This window comes from Mustela putorius, unplaced genomic scaffold, assembly GCF_011764305.1.
Source record: "Mustela putorius furo isolate JIRA1106 unplaced genomic scaffold, ASM1176430v1.1 tig00003858_pilon_pilon_pilon, whole genome shotgun sequence".
Taxonomy (NCBI): Eukaryota; Metazoa; Chordata; class Mammalia; order Carnivora; family Mustelidae; genus Mustela; species Mustela putorius.
Genome location: NW_025422010.1, coordinates 51,838,868 through 51,859,139, shown reverse-complemented (window position 1 = coordinate 51,859,139; position 20,272 = coordinate 51,838,868). Strand labels below are relative to the sequence as shown.

Sequence of the window (20,272 nt, the reverse complement as noted above, 5' to 3'; positions counted from 1 at the left end):
TAGAACTTCTTTAAAAATTGGAATCAATCCTGTCAAACCCTGCTGCTGCTTTGTCAACTAAGGTGATACTCTAAATGCTTTGTTGTCATTCCAACAGTCTTCATCTCTTCACCAGGAGTAGATTCCTTTTCAAGAAACCATTTTCTTTGTTCATTTGTAAGACTTTCTTTGCTAATTCATAAAAAGCAGCTTCTCATACCCCACAGTTTTATCATGAGATTGTAGCAAATCAGTCACATCTTTAGGCTGCACCTTAAATTTTATTAGTTCTCTTGCTATTTCCACCACATCTGCAGTTGCTTTCTTTACTAAAGTCTCAAACCCCCAAAGTCATCCATGAGGGCTGGAATCAACTTCTTTTGCACAACTATTGATGTTGAATTTTGACCTCTTCCTATGAATCACAGATGTTCTTAATGGCATCTAGAATGATGAATATTTTCCAGGAGATTTTCAATTTACTTTGCCCAGATTCATCAGAAGAATCACTTTCTATGGCATCTAGAGCCCTATGAAATCTATTTCTTAAGTAATAAGACTTGAAAGTCAAAATTATTTCTTGATCTATTCACTACAGAATGGATGTTGTGTTGGCAGGCACAAAACCAGGGTTAATTTCATACATCTCTGTCAGAACTCTTGGGTAACCAGGTGCATCATCAGTGAGCAGTAATATTTTGAGAGGAATTTTTTTTTTTCCGTGAGTGGTAGTTCTCGACAATGGGCTTAAAATACAAACCACGTTGTAAATAGATCCAGGCTTTGTTGTTCCATTTGCAAAGTGCAGGCAGAATAGGTCTAGCGTAATTCTTAAGGACCCTAGGATTTTTGGAATGGTGAATGGGCATTCAGCTGGAAGTTACCAACTGCATCAACCCCCAACAAGAGAGTCAGCCTGTCCTTTGAAGCTTTGAATCCAGCACTGACTTCTCCTCTCTCACTATGAAACTCCCAAATGACATCTTCTTCCAATGGAAGGCTATTTTATCTACACTGAAAATCTGTTGTTTAGGGTAGCCATCCTCATTAATTATCTCAGTAGATCTGGAGAACTTGCTGAAACTTCTACATTAGCACTTGCTTTACTTTACACTTCTCTGTTATGGAGATGGTTCCTTTCCTTAAATCTCAGGGATGGCTTAAAGCAAAAGATCATACTCTAGTCTCCTCAGTAATTAATTCTCTATCTTTATAAAAACTGTTGTTGAGGCCATACAAATTACAGATATGTGGCTAGAAATACATGACTTGTCCTTTACACCAGTACCTAGTATTGTAAGCACGAGGTTGAAATTTTGATCTTCATAGCATCTTTCCTTCATCTACCATCACAATCATTCCTCAATAGTACCCACAATGCAGACTTTCAAATACTAGTTACTGGCTATGTCGCTTGGTTGTATGTATGTAGATTACTTTTCCTTATTAAAAATATGTCAAAATATTTAATAAAAGGGCAGCAATCTACTCAGTTTTTGTAAACTCTCCATTGAATAATTTTTCATTTTTACAACCATTTTCTGAATCACTTTTGCACTTTTCTTTTGTCATCTTCATATAACTAAGTGGTCCCTTCCCTTGAAAGGAGGAAGGATTTTTTTTTTTTTTAAGACTTACTTATTTATTTCAGAAAGAGAGAGAGAGGGCACAAGCAGGGGGTGGGGGCAGACACAGAGGGAGAGAAGCCAACTCACTGCTGAGCACGGAGCCCAGAATGGGGCTCAGTCTCAGGATCCTGAGATCAGGACCTGAACTGAAAACCAAGAATCAGATGTTCAAGTGACTGAGCCATCCAGGTATCCCAAAGGAGGAAGGATTTTTAAACAAGCCTCTAATTCTCTCCCTCAAGGTGAAATACTATTCATAGTTGTAGTCAAAGAATTATTTGGTGGTCTATATGATGGGCTGAGCCGTTAATAAATGGCCTTCAGATTTGGGGAACATGGAAATTGCCATCTGAATGGTAATTGTCCAGATATTGATCAAGATGTACAAACTTAAATATACTACCTTGTGTAACGGAAAGATAAAAGGGTATATATGGCAGGGTAGATTCTGAAGGAAGCCCTCCAAAGAACGAAAAGCATGATTTGCAAATGGAGTTTGGAACTTCCAGAGATGATGAGGTTTATATATGTGTTTCTACACAAGTCTATGATGAAGGCCTCTGTGAATCCAGTAGATAAGGATATCAGTGAAAAAGAGGAAAGAAAGTATACTAATAATGAGCTGAAACCAGCCACTTGGAAACTCTCCTAGGTCATCATATAGTTTGCTGTAATCTCTCAACTCTAGCAGAAGTAATGAAACAGTAGGAATATTAATCTATGGCAATAATTGGACAGCAAATGTAATCTCTCTATAGACTTAATTCTTTAAAAGTTATGGATGTGTCACTAATGAATGGTAAAAGATAAAATAATAGCTCAGTGTTGCAAAGTGAAATAAAGTATATAAACACCAGGATTTGTTACAATTTGGAGACTAATAGTTTATCGGAAGAGGTCACCCTCAGACCATGAAACCAGATAAATGTATGGTGTTAAAAAAAAAAAAATCTGCAAAACTGAGCACAAGATCCCTCTTAGCTCCTAGAGAGGGTCCACTGATTAAGCTTGTGTTGTGTCATAGGATGCCCTTTTTCCTTAAACCTTACGAACCAACCTCTGCTAACTTCAGACTTTTCTTCTGCAGCTTTCTCACTGGTCAGCCTTCAGAGAACAGAAGAGAGAGTTAAGGCTTTGCTCTGGATTAGGTGTTGGCTTAAAGGGATGTTGTGGCTGGTTTGATCTTCTATACAGACCATTAAAACTTTCTCCATATCAGCAATAAGGCTGCTTTCTTATCATTCACATGTTCACTGGAGTAGCACTTTAATTTCCTTCAAACTTATCCCTTTTTTGGCTCATAGTTTGGTGTAAGAGGCCTTGCTTTCAGCCTATGTCAGCTTTTGACATGCCTTCCTCACTAAGCTTAATTATCTCTAGCTTTTAAAGTGAGAAATGTGTGGTTCTTCCTTTCACTTGAACACTTAGAGGCCATTGCAGAGTTATTAATTGACGTAATTTTAATAGTCCCGTGTCTCGGCAAATAGGGAGACAATGGAGAGGGAGAGAGATGGGGGAATGGCCAGCTAGTAGAGCAGTCAAAACACACATAACATTTATCAATTAAGTTTGCTGTCTTGTAGGGCTGCAGTGGGTGGCACCCCAAAACAATTACAGGAGTAACATCAAAGATTACAGATCACAGATCACCATAACAAATAAAATAATAATGAAAATGTTTGAAATACCACAAGAACTACCAAAATGTGATACAGAGACATGAAATGAACAAATGCTGTTGGAAAAATAGCACCAATAGATTTGCTGTATGCAGGGTGCCCACAAACCTTCAATTTGTAAAAAACACAGCATCTATGAAGCACAATAAATTGAAGCATGCCTGCACTGTATATATTTTACTTGCCACCTCTTTTTTTTAGGGAGAACAGGCAGAAGGAGAAGGAGAGATAGGATAGGAACCTTAAGCAGGTTCCATGACCAGCACAGAACCCGACACAGGGCTCAATTCTAGACCCAGAGATCATGACCTGAGCTGAAATCATGAGTCAGACTCTGAACTGACTGAGCCAACTAGGCACCCCCTACCCTACTTTCAAGGTTTCTTAGGAGAAGTTGCACGTAATTCTTATTTTTGTTACTCTGGAGGTAAGGTGTCCTTCTACCCCCCCCCCCTCCTGATGTCTTTCAAGATTTTCTTAATTTATTTCTTTTTTTTTAAGAATTTATTTATTTATTTATTTGACAGAGAGAGAGAGAGAGATCACAAGTAGGCAGAGAGGCAGGCAGAGAGAGAGAGAGGAGGAAGCAGGCTCCCCACTGAGCAGAGAGCCCTATGTGGGACTCGATGCCAGGACCCTGAGATCCTGATCTGAGCTGAAGGCAGAGGCTTAACCTACTGAGCCACCCAGGTGCTCCTTCTTAATTTCAAAGTGATATGCCTAGGTGTAGTTTTTACGGCAGCAATCCTACTAGGTGTCCTCTGAGCTTCCTGAATCTGTGTTTTCATGTGTGACATTAATTTGAGGTAATTCTCAGTCATTATTGTTTAGACCATATTTCTTCTTTTCTTTTCTCTCTTTATTCTACTTCCAATATTCCCACTATGCATATGTTATATCTTTTGTAGCTGTCGTCCTTAGATACTCTGTTATGGTGGTGGTATCATTTTTTTCTTTCAGTCTTTGTTCTCTTTGCTTTTTGGCTTGGAGGTTTTTGTTGCAGTATCCTTAAGTACACACTGTGTCCATTCTACTAGTAGTAATCCCATCAAAAGCATTCTTTATGTTATGATGTTTTTGGTCTCAAGCATTTCTTTTTTGGTTCCTTTTTAGGATTTCCATCTTTCTACTTACATTACCCATCTGTTCTTACATTGCTGTCTACTTTATCCATTAGAGCCCTTAGCATATTAGTCATAACATTTTAAAGTCCTGGTTTGATAATTCTACCATTCCTACCATATCTGTTTTTGATGCTTGTTCCATCTTTTAAAATTGTCTTTTTGGCCTTTTGGTATGCTCTGATGTTATCCCAGCAGATTAGGCTCTGCTTAACTAGTATCCACTGAGAACAGGTCTTGTTAAGAAGAACAGAGTGCTCTGGCATATTTCAAAATGGTTCCTCTTCCCCAACACCCCTGTTGAAAGCACTAGGGCATTTTTATTAGACACCTGCTATAGGAACCTGTTTAGCTCCTAGCAGTAAATCTCACATAGTTGTGGGGCCTTCTGATGTCTAGGTCTCCCTAGGGTTTCTAACTCTCAGACTTGTCCACGCCGAGCCTCCAGCAATGTGTCAGTTACGGTTCAGGTTTTCCTTCGCCATTACTTGTTCCTGAGGCAGGCAATAGTCTGTAGTCTCTATTTCAGTCAATGAGTATTCTCTATATTTGCTATAGGCCTCTCCAGTGACTGGGTTAGTGGTTTTCTGTGTGCCCTCACCTCTCTCACATATGCTGGAAACATTGTTGATATTTCAGTTTGCACAGCTTTTTGCTGCTGGTTAGGATGTTGTGGCAGCTTTGAGTCTCCTTACATGCAGAACCAGAAATTGGATGTGTAGTTGTATTAGTGTTTATTGCTGCTGTAACAAATTGCCAAAGACTTAATGACTTAAAACAACCCATATTTATTATCTTATCATTTTGGAGGTCAGCAATCTAAAATAGCTCTCACTGGGTTAAAATCAAGGTATCAGCATAGCTGTGTGCCTCCTAGAGGTTCTAAGGACATTTATTTTCTTACCTGTCTCAGCTTGCAGAGCATTCCAGCATTTTCCAGCTTCTGCATTCCTTGGCTTGTGGCCTCTTCCATCTTTAAAGCAGCCTTCACCACTTGAGTTTTTCTGCCATTACTTCACTCTGATGCTAACTTTTTTGCTTACTTCTTCTACCTTTAATGACCCTCTTGATTTTGTTTGGCCCACCCAGATAATCTTGGATAATTTCTCTATTTTCCCATAAGCTCATTCATTAACAACCTCACTTCTATCTGCAAGTCTAATTCTTCCTTGCCATATAACATAATATATTCCCAGGTTCTGGGGATTAGGGTATGACATCTTGAGAGCACTATTAGACTGCTTACCACAGCAGTCACATAGCTTGTGCCTTTTAAGACTGCTTTCCAGACAACTAATGAATCTTATATAAACAGGTACTTGTGGTGGTGGAGATCATGCATTGTCTCCTGTTGCCTATTAATATGGACATAAAAATGGCCATCCTATTTTAGTTCTTTAGCTTTCTGATTTGACTCATATCAATTTTAATTCACAAAACCTAATCCACATAAATCCAATATATAATATATATTATGTTATATATGTGATATAATTGGATATAGTATATAATCCAATATATCCAGCATGGCACCTCATTTTATTGAGGTCACCAAAATAGCTCAGTTAGTAAAGATATCAGTGGTCTTAATTATATTCATTGTTTTGGCCACATTTGCCACATTGTTCCGACTTATCAGATGAGCAACTTTGATATATATGTCTAAGTTTCAGTAGTCTGTGTTTTGATCAAAGGCAAATAAAGGAAAGGCTGCTAATATAAAATATTTTTAATTATAAAAATTATATATATAAATTATATGTTTTCAAATATAATTTATGTTACATTATAAAATTATATATATCATATAAGTTTTTAAAATTATAAAACAAATTTTATAATTTAACTGGTACTCAGGTAAAGTAGATACCATGTAAAAATATTCTTTATATTTTTATTGTAAATTTTTGCTAAAGTGGAATTTATATTTATACCCAACATGTTTTAGGGAAAATGATTGATCATTATAAATTACATTTTGTCTGTTTACACATGATTGAATATTTCAGGACAACCGTCAGTTATTCCCAGAGGCAAAATCAAGCACAAATAACTACATTAAAAGTAATTTAAAAATTTTATTAGCTTTTGCAGCGTTCTATCCTGATACAATTATTATTTTTTCTTTCAATAGCTTACCTATGTTCTCAAAGAGTGGTTGTCACTGACTTAAGTTTTTAATTTAATTTAATTCAATTTTAATTTTACTGAAGTCACATTTTAATAATTTGCAATGATCTCTATTTAACAAGTTGGAAAATGTAGGCATATCTGTCTTTATCTTAGCAGCTACAGATGGCTGATCCCAGCTGCTAACGTTTACGAATATAAGTCATAAGTGGGTAGAAATGACCTTTCGAAGTCCCGTCTTGTGTTAATCCCCAGGTATCCCCATTATGTATGTAGGTTTCAATGCTAGAGTCTCAAGATCTCGAAAACCTTTAGTCAAAGCATCTTCCGAACCAAATAGAGGTGTACTTTATTTTAATTGTCTTCCATTTGAAAACCAAACCCGGAACAGTATATTGCAGGCTCTGAAAGTTTATATAACATCATCTTTATTTCTATGATTCTCCATTATTTATGTACTATATTCTGCCATCACTGGTTAATTAACTCTCTTGGACCTTGGGATCCAAGTTACTCCCAGTCACATTTTACTCCTAGGCACCTTGAAGAAATGAGTCTGTGAATGGTATGCCTGCGCGTGTTCTGCATACAGATCCTGCTGAATGCCCCTAAGAGGAGGCAGAGTGTAAGACAGAGCTTCCCTGATGAGATAAGAGATGTAAGGAAATGTTTTAACTGGTGTTTTGAACATAGTTTGTTGAATTTAATTAAATGAACCTGGGTTAGCAAAGCAACTATTTATTGTAAGGTCTGTGTAGGATGCAAAGATAAATATGCTGCAGTTCTATCTTCCGGAATTAAAAATCAAGGGAGGCAGGTGGACTCGTAGCTAACTATAAGGCAGTCGAAATGTTATAATAGAGATAAAGGAAGAAGAGATTGATTTCAGTTTTAATTTTGTTTTTGAGATAGGCTGTGAATTCGGGAGTGTTTTTTGAAAACTTTTATTTTAAATAATTACAGACTTCTCTAAGAAGTTGCAAAAATAGCATGGAGAGATCCAAGGTCCTCCCCACTCAGCTTCTCTTAATGGTGCCATGTTATAGAACAAGCACATTCATCAAAACTGGGAAATTGACACTGATACACTACAATTAAGTAGACTACAGATCTCATTGAGTCGTCTTTTAGTATGCAAAAATAGAAGAGGAAAGAAGAAAGGAACTCTAGGTTGATGAAATAGCATTTGGTTGAGTATAGGTCATGAGAGAATTTCGATTATTCAAAAAATCTGCCGAAAGGACTTAACAAGTAAGCCATGCCCTTCCATTTTATAAATGAACTGATGAGGCCCAGAGAGATTAGACAACTTGCTCATTTTGTTTTCTTTCCTTGGTTGGTGACTGAATTTAGGTATATTTATAGAGCATGCATCTGAGTGCTGGTCTCCAAGATCTTAGTCCAGGAATATTCCTTCCTGAACTATATTTTCTTAGATGGAATAAATACATGGTTATTCTTTTTGAAGCTCTGTGAAGATCCCACTCTAGGCATATTTTTTCCTCTGAGTCCTTGGAGCTTAGTACAGCATCTGGCACACAGTAGATGCTCAGTAAACTCCTATGGAATAAACGAACCAATGGATTTCTTTTTTAACCCCTGCAATTGAAGGAGCGGCACTTCAACTGAGGATAATAAGAGAATAATTCACACCCACAATTAGTGCACTGCAATGGAATTTATTACTAAAAGTCAGTTTGCAGTTGGGCAAAATGACAGCTGTAAGAAGGAAGTTGGGCAGAGAAACACATTTTGTATGAATTATGATGAATTAAAAATGTACACGTGCAATTACTCCTCTTTCAGCTGCATTGTGCGGTCAATGTGTAACTAAAAGGTGTGAGTGTCTAATATGGAAAACAGCATATTCTCCTATTCTGCATTTTGAACACATGCATCAGATATCCCTTCATAGGGATCATTATAGTTTTTAGCTTAATTCCAGACTAAAAAACAGACTCATTACAGAAATGCTGCTTTTCTTATTGAGCAGTCTGTAGGCTAGCTTGTTGCCAAATTAAGCAGCACACAGCACTTGTTAACTTAATTAGCAACCTAACGGCTGAACCTCAGCCTGACAAAATGCATGTTGCGTTGGATGGAAACTGCAGTGAAACTGTGGCCACTTCAAAAGAAGCACAATCCTGCCGATGTTTATTTTCCCTTTTGGGCCAAAGGAAAACCTGATCACCTGGGAAAATCTGCCACTTCCTGTTGCAGCCCAAACAGAATTACCAAGAGTCAGCACCTTATAGGCTGTGAAATGTTCCTTTTTCAACGGCTGTGTACAAGAGAACTCCTAAAGGGCTAATGGATATACGTGTGCCTCCATTAATAGCACAGAAAGCCAGCTAATTAATTAGAGGACACACTGAATAAACTCCATTTATCACCAAATGGCCCAAGTGATAAACAAATTATTTAAGAGCTTATTGAAAGCAGACATCAAGAAGGCAATTGTCAAGGCTTCAAACTGATGTGTTTGTGAATATCCCTAAAGTAGCAGCAGTTTCAAGGCTCTTGCTGGGGGCAGAGAAGGAGATTTTATGTGATGGAGGATTTGTGTGGATTGACTCATCATCAGCGGATCTTAAATTTTTGCTGGATTGTCTCTTTTGTTTAGAATCTGTTAGTGTCCTTCTGGCTCAGATGGAATCTGCTAGAAATAGTCCTCCTGTTCCTGATTTTTGGAAAACAGAGGCTGAGGTCTGATACGCTGGCATAAAATGGGCCAAGGCTTAGTCCTTATGTTATTCTGGCATTTCAAACTGAAGAATTTTCTGCCTTCAGGCTGCTGTGTACTTTGAGTGAAAAATGCTTCACTTTAAGTGAACTATGAGAGAGAGGAAGAGAGAGAGAAGAGAGACCTAGAAGCAATGAACACTGTCATAATTTTTATTATATACTCACTATATTCCATGGGGCTTCGAGATTTGGCTAAAAATGATTTTTAATTTCTATGATTATTATATAGATTTAAAATTTTTTTCTCACCATCCGTTTTGCGGATGCTTCCTAGGTCTCTGGCATGCGGAGGAAAAACAAGACTACATAAGATAAAAGGGGTTTTCAGACAGGTCACTTGTTCTCATTTTCTCCATTATTTTTATTTATTTATTTATTTTTTGGCTGGGCCTCTTTTCTCATGTAACCTGTCATGTTGCTTCATTTTTTTTCAGAGCCTTAGAAGCCTTCATTGATTCTTCTCTCTCTTATATACACAAAATGCTGACTTGTCTGCAGTATATTTTCTGCCACTAAGCACTGGGGAAAGGCCTTACGAATGGAGGGCAGTGCAGTTGGAAGTGGTTCACCCAAACTAATTTAGATTTGCGCGTGAACCCGAGTTAATTTTGGAAGTCTGTTGCTTGTAAGTTCTCTTAGCTGTTTTCAAGCTAAAGAAAAATGTTCCTAATAATTTGGAGAGTTGTTCTGTGGTATCTAATTATAGGAGTAAACATTGATATGGCTGCGTATTACAACTGGAGAAAGTGAGACGTGTATGCCTGTGTAAGGATGAGCCAGATATTTCTCGTGTTCTCCGTCTACATTTCATGGCATTTTGTGTCCATCTTGATGTAACAGCTGATCCTTTACAGATCTTTTTTATCTGCTGTGAATTCAATGAGAATGTGAATTCTTTGGTGATAGGGACTATGTCCTTTTCATCTTATTAATTCACCACTTCCAGTGTAGCTGGTGCTCTAGAACCTAGTGATAAGTTTTGTTAAATGAATTAAAAGTTCTCCTACTCCCTGTGTAGTCAGAAGATGGCATTTGATCATATACCTTCTATAAGTCAATGTTTATTAATTTAGCCAGAGTGAAGCGTGTGGTTCTGGGGGCCGTACTAGCTGATGGGCTCTACTACTTAACAGGTCTTCTTTGGCCAGTCAGTATGGGGTCAACTGCAAATGAAAATGGCTCTTGTCATGACAGCAACCAGCTTAGACTTTGCCTTATCTTATGGAATAATTCTAATTCATATCCAGCACGTGTTATGGTATCCCTACAATTGTTTATCTTGATATCGGGGAGGTGACATTATGCAGTGAAAATTAGGAATTAAGAGTCAGTGGGTCACATCCCTATAATTCTGTCAGACTTTCCGATCCGTGATTTTTGGAAAGATACTTAACTCTTAACTTGCAGTGTCTTCCTAAGTCTGAAAAGAATGTTGTCATCTCTTATTCTTATTCATTGTTTGGATCTTCATTGGATTATAACTCTGTTTGGCCTGTGATTTGTGCTGTGAACAACAGAGAAAAGGGAAAAGAAAACATCCCACAATACAAAACCCAGTGTCCACGCCCTCTTGTGTTTTCCAGATGGTACCAGGTTATTTCTAAAGAGAGCCATCATCGACGTGTTCACAGCACAGCTCTGAGGGAGTCAGACATAACCCTTGGCTTAAGTTTTGGGGCTGGTTTTTCGGCTTCTGAAAGGCTTAGGGACAGTGCTTTGCTCATTAGGTCCTCTGAATGATCAGAATGATTCTGTGTTTTGTGCCCCAAAAAATGTCTCCTGAGCTGGACAGTGTCAGAGAACCAAGGCCATGGGGTGTCAGCGTCACTTCTCCTGCCTTGAAAAGAGGGAGTCTCAGCCCCAAATACATTTTGAACCAACGGTCTGAATTTTCACCCCTCAACATTAGCCATCCTTTTATGATTAAATGTAAATATACTATGTTTGCTCAGCAGCAGCTTGTCATTTTTTATAAGCCAGGATTCTATATTCTTTACAAAGATAATTTCATATAAATGTTTGAGATTTACCAATTCAGTCATTTTCTGATATTTTTTCTATTTGTCTTTTAGATGCACGTTTTCATGGTTTTTGCTTTCTGTAGATTTGACAAACTGCGGTCCTTATTTTTTTCACTCTGTCCCAGTTGTGAAGCTATTGGTTTTCAGCTTCAAACTCACCCTTCCATGCTTTGCTTCTTCGTGTCTAAGCCAGGACTGTGCGGGACACATTTCTGCCTGCGCTTAGCTCCTTGCAGGACTGCCGATGGGGGTGCCAGACGCAGAGTGAAAAGCTGGAGGAGAAAGGAGAGACTTGCTCCTCTCCATTTCACGCTTCTTTTTAATGTATTTTTATTGAGATGTAACTGACATTCAACATGAAGGTCTGGAACGTGTTGATTGGTACATGTATGTGTTGTGGTATGATTACCGCGGTTGTGTGAGCTAAAACCCCGTCACTTCACGTAAGCATTGTTTCTTTTTTGTGGGGGTACGATGAAGACCTAGTCTCCTAGCAACTTTGGGGTTGACAGTACAGTATGGTCTGTAATCACTAGGCTGCGCTTTCAGTCTCTAGGCCTTCTTCATCAACTAGTTGCTCATCTGTATCCTTAAACAACAACCCCCTGGTTCCCTTAGTGTTACTTCTTCACCCCGACAGCCGCAGTTCCTTGGGGAAGCAGCATTAACTCCGTTTTGGAATTTATGTTCCACTCGCAAAAACAGCACCAGCCAACTGGCGTCCCTTCCAGAAAGGTCTGATTTTCAGCTCCCAGAAGTCCATCTGCAAGGACCTTCCCACGCGGGTGTGGTCACTGCTTCCCGCAGATCTTGCTTCCTTCCTTGTCTCAGTGTTTTGGGTTTTGTTTTGCCTTTCGGTTAACATAGTTACCAATACTTTATGAGGACTTAGTTTCCATATTAAAGGCTCTTGGTTAAAAAGCTGTTCTGATTTCTGTCTCTTGACTAGACTGACTGACACACACCTGTTGGGCGTTTCCCCGGCATCTCCATTCCTGGGTCTCTTCTGGAAGCCAGTCCTAGAGAACACTCCAGACCATTCCCTGGCCTGTTTTTCTGACCTCACAACAAAGAGGTCTAAGCAATTGCTTTAATGGGTTTTGGTAAAAATCTTACATGCATACATGTAATGAGTCTCAGTCCTTCAGCAAAAGGTCACATCTCCCTGACTCACTCGCATCTCTGAGGGAAAACCATCAACGCTGACAGTATAGCCACACTTTTTGGATTCAGTCATCTCTTACACAACCTCATTAAATCCTAGGACTTGGAAGGAAAATTGAGAAATCACTTAGTTAATTTGCTTGCTTCAGGCAGGATTAAATCTCTATACTGGTGTAATTTAGTTTTTCCATCAAAACTAGACACTACATGTTCATAAAGTGAGTAGAATGAAAGAATTTTACAATCCAGATATTATAAATTATAATAACTTGGTAAGAAATTTCTATTGTCCTTGGATGAGTTTTACCCCCAAAACTACATATTTTTTCTAAGTTACCTTATATTGATACTGTTTTCTTGAGTTAATACACATATTCTTTTGTTTGTATCAATGATTCAGATATTTTTAAAGATACAGAAGAAAGTGCTATATAATTAACCTTAAAATATCTGAATGGTTACTTAAGAGATTATTTAAATTTTGCTTGGCATTTTATAATGCACATAGGTTTCTGTATTCATAGATGTTAGTGGTGTTTGTGGCCAAGTCAATGTAGGACACTACAACTTAGATACAGAGCATGAGTTTTCCTGTAACCGACAACATCTTGCTCTCAAGCACACATTCATATGGTTGTCAGAAACCATTTAATCTTTTTTAATTAAAACATCTCAGTCATTTCCCTTTTAATAGTCTTTTGTGGGACATGTATCTGAAGGTAACACACTTGTTAAGGAATCTCCTTCACCCATTCTCCTTCCCAAGACGTTGTGTGGGGGCAGGGAATCTAATATAACCCCTCGTATGGGGAGGGATGGCTGTGTACCTGGTCTTTACTCTGTCCTCTGGTCAAGTGCCAGGCCTTCTGGTTTCTAGCCATCAGCCTCAATCCTTATTGTAGCCACTGATGGGATCTGGCTTGCTTGCTCAATGCCTTTCCTGACCTGTTTTTATTGGAGTGAACTGGCCTGAACTTTGGTATGTGATTTGGCAACTGATACTAGTTATGAATCTTAATCTTAAAGAGAATATGGTTCCGTGATGAGACTTCTTTCTGTTTATCTTTCCTGACTATCAGTCTATGAGGCCATGGCCTCCCTTCCTATCTTAATCCTATTATTACCCTATGACTTGTATACCCATACCTGACATCTAATTCAAGAATTTCTGGCGTTGGATTTCTAGCTTTGTCATAAGGCCTAGAATAGTTTGACATAATATAGGGTCCCCATAGGATGCCCGAGTCTTTACCAAAATAGATTAGGCTACACTCTGCCACAAGTCTCCTATGTGTTATGCTAGTATTGTTCCCTCCTTTTATGAGATTCCTGAACATGAGCTTTGATATGACTCAGGCCTCTTCCACTTCACGATCTTTGAGAAATTCCACACTCTCCTTGGGTTCTGGAAACTTAGTATCAGTGGAATTTAATTTATTTTGCTTGCACACCCCTAAAATATTGTTGAAAATCTATTTACTGCTCACACATTTTTAGTTTAGTTCCATCATAAATTGAAATAGTTGCAAAGAATGTAAGTTTAGTATGTTATAAATATTGACATTTTAAAATAGAACCACAGCATCACTTTTAAAAATATATCCAATGTAATTGAATTCATAATGATTGAATACTCACCATCATCCATATTAAAAACACTGAGCAGACTCTTCTTTGAAAGCCACAAATTTCTACCTTGGTCCTTCACCTCTACGGCTCATGTTTGCTTTTCACTTCCCCTTCAGAATTTCTTCTTAAATATTTTAATACTTGAAAGTCTTTTAATTATCACTCTCTAGTAGATTGAAGAAATGGTCCTAATGCTTCCCCCATCCTTTGCCATGTTACCTTGTACTACCTTCCTATTTTGACCTTGGGATTGGTTGTATGTCTTGCTTTGGTCAGTGTGATGCTGGCAAATGTGATTTAGAGGCTTGTGAAGCTCTTGAGAGATGGGGCTTGCCTTCTTTCTTAGGTTTATGCCAGGGTTAGTCTCCTGGAGAGTGAAAGACACCTGAAGCAGAGCTGAGTGTCACCTAGATCAGTCAATAGATGTCACAGATGATACAGATGTGTGGACAGAACCAGCCAAAATAAACAAAATCACCAAGCCAACTTCCAGCTGCTCCCCAAGAATGGACAAATGCATGCTTATTGCTATTTGATACTGAGGTTTTGTGATGCCTTTTATGCAGCATTAGTGTTGTAAAATCTGATTCAGTATACCATACTTTTCTATAAAATAAGATTAAAATTGTTGGGGGGGTGGTTTGTGTGCATGTCTGTGACCATAAACTCTAAATTAAAAAAAATATGTTTCTTCATGTTTATCAGTTCTATTATTATTGGTATCTAGTTAATCTAATGAGCCTAAATATATTACAGAATTTAATGCATATTTATTACATAAAAGGTAAAATTCTATTATTTAAAATCCATTCTGTATTGAGAGAAATAAGGATTCTTCCAATTATTTCAAGAATATATGGAGTAAAATAAGACTCAAAGTCCATTCTATTCATTTCAAAAATATTTACAAATATAAGTGTTCAGAAATCTTGCTCAGACACATAAGTTTATGGAAATTGGCAGTGCATTTATGACACAATGCTTTTCAATTGTTTTGTGTCTTTCCTGGATACATGCCAGATTTTACAAAGGGAGCTCATGAGTATTTTTAGTGATTTAATGGTTGACAGCTCTGTAGGTTCTACCTGAAGTTTTGAATGTAAAGACTGGGTAACCATCTGATTTTTTTAAAAAAAAGAATCTTTTTAACTCAGTTATTAGAGGCATTTATTTTCTCAACAGGAATTACCAGTCTTTCAGAGTGTCTTTTTTGTTTTGTGTCACATAGGTTCTTACAACTAGGGTGGTGTGCCAGAAAATATGTTCTCATTTTGTAAAATGGAAGAACTATTGTAAAAAGAGAAGGGATGAGTTCTTGGTGAGTTCTCATGCCAGTAAAATTTTGGAAGGAGTACATCTGGAAGTCAAACATCTGGAAATCTTACTTATATTAAACCTTCCAATTCTATAGCCCTTGGAAATATATGTGTCCCTCAGGGGCAAGCTTGCCCTGATATTTAGGTCACTCACTGCTCTTACACAAAACTGGAGAGGTAAGGCTGCTTCCAGGCTCACCTACCCAAACCTAAGCCACCCTTTTGTCCTCTCTCATTCCAGTAACATGTTGCATATGATGCCTCAAATGTAGAACTTACCCTCTTCCTGGGCCAGGTATGGGGAGAGTCATCCAAACTTACCTAGATGTTTTTTATTCCATCCCAACTGGGATTTCTGTCCTTTGTGTTAGTCATGACTCTGCATGACTCTGCCGTCTCAAACCTTCTTGTCCCTCTTCTCCACTCCGTGTTGACTTCTCCCCATTCACAGTCTCAGAGAGGTGTTTCTTTTCCTGTGAGTTAGAACTTCTTAAATAATAGAAAAAAGATCTTGTCCCCCCACCCCAACTCCCATTTCAGCATGGATTCTTTGGGCAGTCCTCTAAACTTTGTTCTTTTTTTTTTTTTTTTTAAAGATTTTATTTATTTATTTGATAGAAAGAGATCACAAATAGGTAGAGAGGCAGGCAGAAAGAGAGGGGGAAGCAGGCTCCCTGCTGAGCAGAGAACCTGATCTGGGGCTAGATCCCAGGACCCTGAGACCATGACCTGAGCTGAAGGTAGAGGCTTAACCCACTGAGCACCCAGGTACCCCTAAACTTTGTTCTTAATATGGTATCAATTCTGTCTTAAACGATCAGGTATAAAAAATCATGATGGATTTCTAAAAGCCTGGTGAAGGATAGACAGACTTCACTGCTTTGGCTAGGTCTGCTTTCCTTCTAGAAGGGTAGCAAACTTCCTGGATCTATTGTATATAGAATAATTGAAGGAAGAAAACAAACACTACATAAGAAGGGAAAAAATTATGTGATATTTCAAAATTCTCCACGTTACTATAACCTTTAACTATACTTAAGCATTTACATTGTGTTTTGACCTATGGTTTTCTGAAGTATACATTTTGTATTCAGCAACATGTTTTGCTTAATTATGTACTCAAAACCATGCTTTGGGTCACTGGGACCCCACCGTGAGGCTGCCTGAGTGATTTTCAACACGTCGTCAATACTTGCTAGAGTGTTGCACAAGACAGAGAGCAGAATGCAGAAGACACACTTTAGGTGGCTTTTCATCACCCACAAAATAAAGCCAGAATTCCTTAGTGTGCTATCTACAGTCTCCCTTAAGATACTGTATCTAGCCTAGCTCTTATGTACAAACTAAATCTGACCTAACCAGTATATTCAGACTCTCTCATGATCTTCTTAAAGCCTTCTACTCTAGCTACACTTACCTGCTCAGCAACTCTGAAGTGGGGTGCATGTCCGTCTCAGTATCAAGAATATTTGCCTCCATCCTTTCTATATTCCTTGCAAGGCCCGTATCTTAAGCTCCATACCTTGAAAGCTTTGCCTGTCGTGCAGCCAAAGTTATGTCTACCTTCTAAAATCACTGATTTCACGCCTTCGTGACTTCTTATGAACTGAATGCATTCTGTTTGGTATTATTATTCATATATTTATTTTGTACAGGCTCTCATTTGAAAGAGCAAGCTGCTGGAGACGTGAGGACCTGTTTCATGCCTTGAGCCCATACCATTAAACACTGAGTTTTACACGTGGTGGGTAGCGTAGTGGGCGTCAGCAAGGGTCCAAAACCCCTTTCCCAATTTCTGCCTTACTGTCAATATATGGGATTGCCTTTAATTTCTCAGAGACAATTGAGATATCTAGGGGAACTCATTAACATTCAGCCTTCATGTCTACACAGTTGCCTATAGCTGCCCCCTTGGTGCCTCCCTACTGCGAGTCATCAGAGAAACCAACGCTCAGGCTTTACCCAAGAGCAATTAAATCAGAATCTGCAATTAAATCAAGACCAATTAGATAAGAATGAGGATAGGGCCTGGAAATTAGAATTTTAAAAAAAGTCTCCCGTGATTGATAACCAGTGTTTTCAGTTTCTGGAATAGATTCTAATCTCTCTCATCTTCAAGACTATCTCTCTTTCTGGTGCCTTCATCCTATGTCTGTATTAATTATTTTCTTCAACTTACTACAATGCTGAACTGTTTTCCCCAAGCCAAAGCAAACCAAACTGAAATAATACTCTTGATTCTCCTTCCGTCCCTCCTATTATAGTTCAACATTTGTAGGTTACTTTGGGAAATATATTCAGATAAACTATAGTAGTTCAGATCCAGTCAGAAGGTAGAAACTACACAATGGGCTAAACAAGGGAGATTTAATATAAAGAAGTTCTGACTGTGTCAAAAGAGTAAGATGTAAAATAAGATGTACTCTAAATGGTGCCCAGGGCTGTCGGCAGGGGGTTGAGGTGGGGGGGTGTGTTTCAGACCTAATTGGAGGAGGTTTCAGCCAGGAGAGAGCAGAGAAGTTTCCTGGTGTAGCCAGGCCAGAGCTGATTTGGAGTTTCTGGGGTAGCGATAGGTCCCTGTGGTCAGCAGAATAATGGCCCCTCAAAGATGTCCACATCTTAATTTGAAAACCTATGAATATCTTATCACACATTGTAAAAGGAATTTTGAAGTTCCCGTCCAGTTAAGGACCTCGAAATGGAGAGATTATCCTGGATTGTCTGGTTGGGCTCTATATAGTTAGTCACTTGGGTCTTTAAAAGTGAAGAACATTTCTCACCCGTATGCAAAGAGAGATGTGGCTACTAATGGATGGTCAGAGAGATGCACCATTGCTGACTTTGAAGATGGAGAAAGGGACCATGAGCCAAGTAATGTGGAGAGCTTCTAGAAACTAGAAAAGGCAAATAAACAGATTCTCAGTGAGCACTTCCAGAAGGAACCAGCCCTGTTGACCCCTTGATTTCAGTCCAGTGAGACAAGTTGGACTTCTAACCTGCCGAACTTGAAGACAAGGAATTTGTGTTTTAAGTTTGTGGCAAGTCATCGTGTTTGCAATAGAACACTAACACAGTCATTCTTCAGAGTGCAAGAAGGGAGCAGGCCACCAGCCATTGGTGGCACAGGTGTGTATAACTCACAGTGGGAGTTCTGGAGCTGGTGATGGAGGCCCTCCCGTGGTAGGACTCTGGGTTCTGAGAGGAGGGGCTGCAGAAAGGTTTATCACTAGGCTAAAGCCCCAAGGTCTCCCAGGGACACCAGTGGGGGCAGGCTTCACTAGTTTTCTTCACACCTACTAAGCCCACCTATGGATCCTAAAAAAAAGAAATGATAGGAGAGCCCCTTCCTTTCTCAGTGTCACTCCAGTGTCCACTACAGAGAAAGCTTAGCATCATGCTCACTTGAAAAGAGACGTATTTAAAAGAATTCTGTTGTTTATCACAGAGCAGCTATTAAAAGGTGTATTTGGAGCAGATTGATTGTAATTGATCGATAACTGACATGTATTTCCAGAGCATGGCTGTCCTTTCATTACGTCCCATGGCAGCTAGAGATCTGTGCTCAGCTCTCCACTCAAATTACCCTTGTCAAGGCAATCAGCTCTTAACTGTATTTAGTCCTTATTCGTTTAAGAGTTGACAATGTTGGTTAATATATTCTCTGCAAAACTGCCTGTTCTCTTGATTTCCTGACATCATTCCCCATTCCCCTCCCACATCTCTAAGTCTTGATTCATATTCTCCTTCCAGGGTTTTTTGTTGTTGTTGTTGTTTTCTGTGCTATTTTTTCTTTCTTCAGCTCACTATTTACTTTACAGTCTCTTCTTGAATGAATATATCCACCTCTACACCTGGAAATTAAGTCAGTGGTAGATGATGGTAATTCTCCAATCTATACCCCCAGCCTGGATTTCTCCTCAGCCCTAGTCCTCTATCTCCAGGTCCTTCCTGGACATATATCAATAGGAACCCCAAGTCACCCTGGCCAAACCAAACGCATTCTCTTCCCTAATTCCACTTCACAGAGTACATATCAGTGGATAATACTGGCTACGCAGATTTGAAACAGACCTGGGGAGTCCTCTTCACTGGTTCTCCCATGTGCTCTACAATCCATTCTTAACAAATATAATAAACTGGAATATGCTTTCTGAATGTCTCTCCAGTCCAGCCCCATCTACCCTCCTCCTTGCCTACGTGTAAGCAGGCTTTTCCTCCATCTGAAACATCGTGAGAAATTCCAGCTTATCCCCAGCTCTTTAAGAAGCCAGTCTTTCTGGCTTCCTACCTATCCATGCTCTAAAATGAATAACGTAATTTTTTTGATTAAATGAGCAACATCCCCTCTCTGCTCATCATCGCCCCCGGATTATAGGCTTCTGCACAAGTAAAGTGATTTTATTGAGGGGAGAGTTTGTGTTAGGCTTGCAGAATAGATCTAACTCAGATGCGAGGAGACATGGAAAGAAATATGGAGGATAGAGTTATAGTGAGTACTTTCAGGGGTATGAAGCTTTTTTCCAGCTAAATTTATATATATATATGTAAAGATGCATTCTATAATATTTTAAAAATCCATACTGGAGTCTCTCGAGTGTCTGAAGACTTTGAAGTGATTTTATAATTAAAAGGTATTGATTAGGCAAGAAGATTGTCAATTTAAAAACCTTCCTTAAATCTACAAATTTAACTGCTTCTTCATACTCTTATCCCCCCCCCCCCCGCTGTTATAATTGATGCCATATCCCTCCTATCAAAAGGCAAATCCTTTCATGTGTGCTCAGGAACTAAACTGACCCTGCCCTCTTGGATAATTCCCTCTGTTATCTCTTTTCTACACTAAATCTTAAGCCCCACTCT

The 20,272-nt window shown here is 38.8% G+C and overlaps 1 pseudogene; it reads right to left on the bottom strand.

The window, feature by feature from the left end:
- Positions 1 to 1,445: 1,445 nt before the first annotated feature.
- Positions 1,446 to 20,272, bottom strand: part of LOC101679527 — a 164,625-nt pseudogene continuing 145,798 nt past the window's right edge.